The following is a 6,000-nucleotide window of genomic DNA, read 5'->3' as shown; positions in this document are numbered from 1 at the left end:
GTCCAGGAGAACACATGCAGCACAAATCTCTACATCAGGATTAGATTACTGCTAATTACACAGATCTCTGATCCCAAGCCTTCTGCCATGACACAATATCTGAAAATATACAGTACACAGACGTTTAGATTAGATTGCAAAAACCTGTAAATTAGTTATAGTTGTGCAGAGAACTGAACAGAACTGTGGGAAATAGCATGGATAGAAAACCACACCCCTGTGCATTACATATTGCACAATTGTTGTATTTCTGGCATTTCTACAACCACAGTGTAGAAATATATCCAGTGCAGTGCAGTCATGAAATCCCACAATGCACTGCAGTATTTGCAATAAGTCTGTATCCAAACTATCACTGGAGTGTATTTGGTAAGGCATTTCCAGAAAGTCTGGCTACTAGTTCCACAGAAGACCTGGGGTGTGTCTCAATCAGCTCTTTGGGTCCCTAGGTTGTGAATCAGTATATCGTGTATGTAAGTTGAGGCACTGATTCTGGCTCACTTTACATTGGGACACTGATGACTCCAGGGATATTCTAATTCATTTACATTTACTGCATTTGGCAGACTCACTTATCCAGGGTGATGTACAAAAGTCTCTGTCAATGAATACATCAATACTGGTTCACTAGGTCACAGATTAAGGATGCCATGAGCCTAAAACTCTCTCAGGAAGACGTAGGATCAATGTGTTTCGGTCATGGTACTTCAAACTATAGTGCAAGTTGGTAGACTCAGACAAACAGTATATAAAGTGAAACAGTGAAAGTTAAAAAGTTAAAAATCACTGTGTAATTATCTGAGCTAAAATTTTCAATTTTCAATTCAATTCAGGTTATTTGTGTTAACAATGGACATTGTCTCAAAGCAGCTTTACAGAAGTATAGAAACAGAGACAGGTTAAAGTTACATTACTATTTTATCCCTATTTTATCCTTAATGAGCGAGCCTGAGGCGATGGTGTCAAGGAAAAACTCCCTAAGATGATATGAGGAAGAAAGCTCGAGAGGAACCAGACTCAGAAGGGAACCTCATCCTCATTTGGGTGACAGTCGAAAGTCGAGTTGTTAATGTCCTTTCTACAAGGCTTATGAGGAACTATTAGGTCAGTGTCGTTTCTGAGTTCATTATAGACACTAATTCCTTGCTGTCGTAAGCTGACGCAATGGCAGTTCTGTGACGGTGTGATAGTCTCCAAGTGGTTCTGTCCATGGCAGTCCCCTTTGTCACAGGCTGTCCAGGCAGATCTACGTACAGCAGCAGTGAGCACCACCAAGCGACGAGACTCCAACCAGGGGTAGAGCGTCTGGGTGGATCAGGCAGGTCTGGAAAGATGAAGTGGTCACATTGGAAACTCAGAACACTGGGAGCTTGGGAGTGGGATGAATAGCTCGAGAGAGAGAGAGAGAGAGAGAGAGAGAGAATGTATGCTTGTGATCATGTGATGTTTAAAGACAATGTAGATTATGTGTAAAGTGCAGACAGGGGCTCTGGCAAGACTAGCTATAACAACGATAACAACTTTTGTAGATGAAGTTGACAGATTTTTTGTCTGCCATTTTGTTTGAACCATTTTGGCTTCAGAAAATATGATGTCATTTCCAGTTAAGGAACACAGTGAGTGGTATTTCCAGTGCACTGGAAGGATTTTGCCTTTGAGCCCTTAAAATGGCCAACATCCCTAATATCCCTGTTCTGGTTACTTAAACTGAGCCGATTGAGAGTCACTTATATTACCAAAGTGGAATTTTCTAGAATACACCCAAAGCATTCTATGTTATATATTTCATCCCACAATGCAACATGTTTCATTCTTAATTAATTAAAAGATAGAAACCGGGGTTAAGTTACCAGCAACAACAATTATATTCAACTAAAAACTGTGCTTATAACAAGGTCAATTTTGATATTAAAGTTGTGCTTGCTGCTATAGCCACATTGAACTGCTAATTCCCTGACACTAGGCCAGTTTGACCTGTAGAGTCCACACCACAGATCATGTAAAATTATACTGAAATATTCAATATTTTACTGCATTTACAGTATTTCCACTTGTTGTAAATTTGATCTTATATGAACACTTATGATTTGTGTACATTTATTACTCTAGGCTAGAATTTGCTTAAGAGCATAGTACATTTTTGGATTTGTAATGTACCAGGCTTGACTGTTCCCATTTCTGCCTACAGCCCAGGAAATAAGATACTTCTCCCCCACAAAAACTCAACTTACATGCTGGTTCAACATCCTAACCCAACCATGCCGAGTTAAACCAACCCCTGCTGGGTTAATCCATATTGGACCCAGTTCTAAGTTTCCACATTGACCCAAATTGAGTTATTTTCATCACTGCAATTTTTAGAGTGTATAAACCTTCACATTCTGATGCACTATGCAGTACACAGGTCTGATATTTCTGAACAATGAATGCTAGCGCCATATGAACTCTCTTTCCCAGAGATTAAAAAGCACTGAATGTCTTTGTCATGTCACAATCCACAGTGGTGGTTAACGGTTCATGTGAAAGGTGACGCTCAGAGCTTTGGGAATTTTAGCTTTATATAAGTAGCTAGTTCTGTTTTTTATCAAGCCTACTAAGGGCAATATTTGCATAAAAACATTCCAAAAAACATGAACACGTTTTTCCCCACGCAAATGTTTCTATCTTCAAAATAAGTAGTCAAATATCAAACCCATTTCTGCTCTTTGAGATGCTCCTAAAAATTTGAAGGCATTATCTCCAACCACTAAAATCCTGTGTAAGGTTATCCCAAAAGAGTTAAGAACAGAGCGAAAGCCATCAGTGTCCTGACTAATTTTTTTGTTTGACTAATTAATTTGTTAATACACTCTTTATACTACACACTACACAGGTTATATTCTTACACTCAGGTGAGTACTTATCAATTGCTAGTCGATTCACGTTCAGGTGTATTGATTATAAATGACTGATTGATTGATGGGCCCCTGAACACGACATAAACCTTCAGATCAGTGTGTCAATACACACCTCCAAATAACCTTCTTATATAAATCCCTCACTTAATAACACTTTCTATAAATGAAAATGTATGGATTTCATCTTTATATTCTCTTCAGGGCTTCAGCACAGATCTGCAAGTTTAATTGCTTTTCTGAACGACTCAAAAAAAGAAATCCAGCTAAATTCAATTTCCCTTCCCAACCCACAGAGGCTCAGAGTAACACGGCACGAAGCAAAGCATTCCATTAGCAAAACACAGTGATAGAAATCCCTCATAGCTCTCTGTTCTCTCAAATAGAGATCGGCATGCAATAACGACTTCTTCTTCTTTCTTTTTTTTTACCTTGAAGAAAAAGGGCTCTGTCTGTTTTCCTCTCAGGTCTGAATAATTCAACTCCCTTACTCCCCATCTAAGCTATCGTTTCTCATCAACATCATTCACTCACGACTTTAGCAACACATTAATTATTGACCGATCCCCCCACCATCTCAGAGAAGCATGTTCCCTTCACTCTGACTCACAGCTGCAGATCCAGAGCCTCGACTTTACAGTTCTGGCACAGTATCCCACTTTATCTGGTAAAATGGGTTACAAGGGGTTGAAATGAGGGCAGCGCAGAAGAATGACACAATGAGCAACTTATGCGTTTGAACTCAGTATCAAAGTCCTGACCATAAAAGACAAAAAAAAAAAAATCCTTTCATAAAATACAGGAGTCTTTTGAATGGTAATATGTATCTTCCAAGATATTTTTTCCCTTCCTTTCATCTATCTACTGCTGACATTTAATATAGTTGACATACAAATATCTTACAAATGACTCATTTAGCATGTAAATAAATAAATCAAATTCAGTGAGGGAAACAAAATGAAATGTATTGAACTGGAATTCTCAAAGTGCTGTGAGAAAATAAAATATGACCTATGGTGACCGAGAAGTGCAAAACAAAACAACAAATCTGAAAACACAGAGGTCGGATGTGACAGATGTCTCGTAGAATCTGTGGTAAGAATTCCATTCGCAAACTGTACTATAGCTAGCTTTTCCGATTTGTCTGAATCGTCATTGTGTTTCTGGATTTGTTATTGTGTTTTTTTATTTGTTATTGTGTTTTTCTTTATTTGTTATTGTGTTTTTTTATTTGTTATTGTGTTTTTTCTTTATTTGTTATTGTATTTTTCTTTATTTGTTATTGTGTTTTTCTTTATTTGTTATTGTGTTTTTTCTTTATTTGTTATTGTGTTTTTTCTTTATTTGTTATTGTGTTTTTTTATTTGTTATTGTGTTTTTTCTTTATTTGTTATTGTATTTTTCTTTATTTGTTATTGTGTTTTTTCTTTATTTGTTATTGTGTTTTTTTATTTGTTATTGTATTTTTCTTTATTTGTTATTGTGTTTTTTTTATTTGTTATTGTGTTTTTCTTTATCTGTTATTGTATTTTTCTTTATTTGTTATTGTGTTTTTTTATTTGTTATTGTGTTTTTTCTTTATTTGTTATTGTATTTTTCTTTATTTGTTATTGTGTTTTTCTTTATGTTATTGTGTTTTTTATTTCTTATTTTGTTTTAAGATTTGTTATTGTGTTTTTTTATTTCTTATGTTTTTTTATTTGTTATTGTGTTTTTTATTTGTTATTGTGTTTTTTATTTCTTATTTTGTTTTAAGATTTGTTATTGTGTTTTTTTATTTGTTATTGTGTTTTTTATTTGTTATTGTGTTTTTTCTTTATTTGTTATTGTATTTTTCTTTATTTGTTATTGTGTTTTTCTTTATTTGTTATTGTGTTTTTTATTTCTTATTTTGTTTTAAGATTTGTTATTGTGTTTTTTTATTTGTTATTGTGTTTTTTATTTGTTATTGTATTTTTTCTTTATTTGTTATTGTATTTTTTCTTTATTTGTTATTGTATTTTTCTTTATTTGTTATTGTGTTTATTTGTTATTGTGTTTTTTTATTTCTTATTATGTTTTTTTATTTGTTATTGTGTTTTTTCTTTATTTGTTGTTTTGTTCCCAGATTTGTTATTGTGTTTTTCTTTATTTGTTATTGTGTTTTTTTATTTGTTATTGTGTTTTTTCTTTATTTGTTAATGTATTTTTCTTTATTTGTTATTGTGTTTTTCTTTATTTGTTATGTTTGTCTATTTGCTATTGTGCTTTTTTTATTTCTTATTTTGTTTTAAGATTTGTTATTGTGTTTTTTCTTTATTTGTTATTGTTTTTTTTATTTCTTATTTTGTTTTAAGATTTGTTATTGTGTTTTTTCTTTATTTGTTATTTTGTTCCCAGATTTGTTATTGTGTTTTTTTTATTTGTTATTGTGTTTTGAACTTCTCGGTCACCATAAAATACACATTAATGAAAACACTACTGATATTTTTCCAACAGTGAAAATATATCAGACAAGGTAAGTGCATACAAACTAATTAAACTAACCAAAACCTTCAGATCTAACAGAGCAGACTGAAAAGGTTTAAACTAACTATAAAAAAAAATGTCTCCAACACTGCCCTTGTCCTGCAAGTATCCACTTGTGTGCTGTAGGTTTTTACACACTCCTAAGTTGGGAAGATTATAAGAAGGTAAATAGTGGGATCAGGTTTTGAATCAAAATCACTAGTAATATATACAGTAGCTCTGCAGCAGGGTGTGTGCATGCTGCCTTAATGGTATAGAAGGTACACTTTTCACCTGTACACTGGTGGTCATTGTTCGACTTATCAGTCTAAACAAATGAATTATTTTATTGCTGCAAGTCTGATATAAAAACAGTCAGGACTCTGTTAGCTTTCAGTGTGAGACGTGTGTTTTTCCCTCTGTTGGATAACCTTACACAGAAGTTTACTGGTTACAGAAACACCTTTAAATTTTAGTTGCTTATGAGCAAGCACTCATAATGTCTCAGAGAGCAGAAATTTACTGAAGATAGAAACATTTAGATGAAAATCTTTGTTTTTGTTTTTTTTTTGCAACTTTTCTCTGAATATATTTCCCATAATCGGCTAGGCAAAGTTTA

General features: G+C 33.6%; 1 protein-coding gene across 1 annotated transcript in view; it reads right to left on the bottom strand.

The window, feature by feature from the left end:
• LOC131370614 (microtubule cross-linking factor 1) overlaps nt 1-6,000 on the bottom strand; it is a 67,622-nt gene continuing 61,622 nt past the window's right edge. The window contains exon 19 of the transcript XR_009207445.1: nt 1-1,324. The gene's annotated coding sequence lies outside the window, so the exon portion shown is untranslated. The remainder of the gene's footprint in view (nt 1,325-6,000) is intronic.

This window comes from Hemibagrus wyckioides, linkage group LG20 (assembly GCF_019097595.1).
Source record: "Hemibagrus wyckioides isolate EC202008001 linkage group LG20, SWU_Hwy_1.0, whole genome shotgun sequence".
NCBI lineage: Eukaryota > Metazoa > Chordata > Actinopteri > Siluriformes > Bagridae > Hemibagrus > Hemibagrus wyckioides.
The sequence above is the reverse complement of the archived record's forward strand: the minus strand, read 5'-3'. Positions and strand labels throughout refer to the sequence as shown.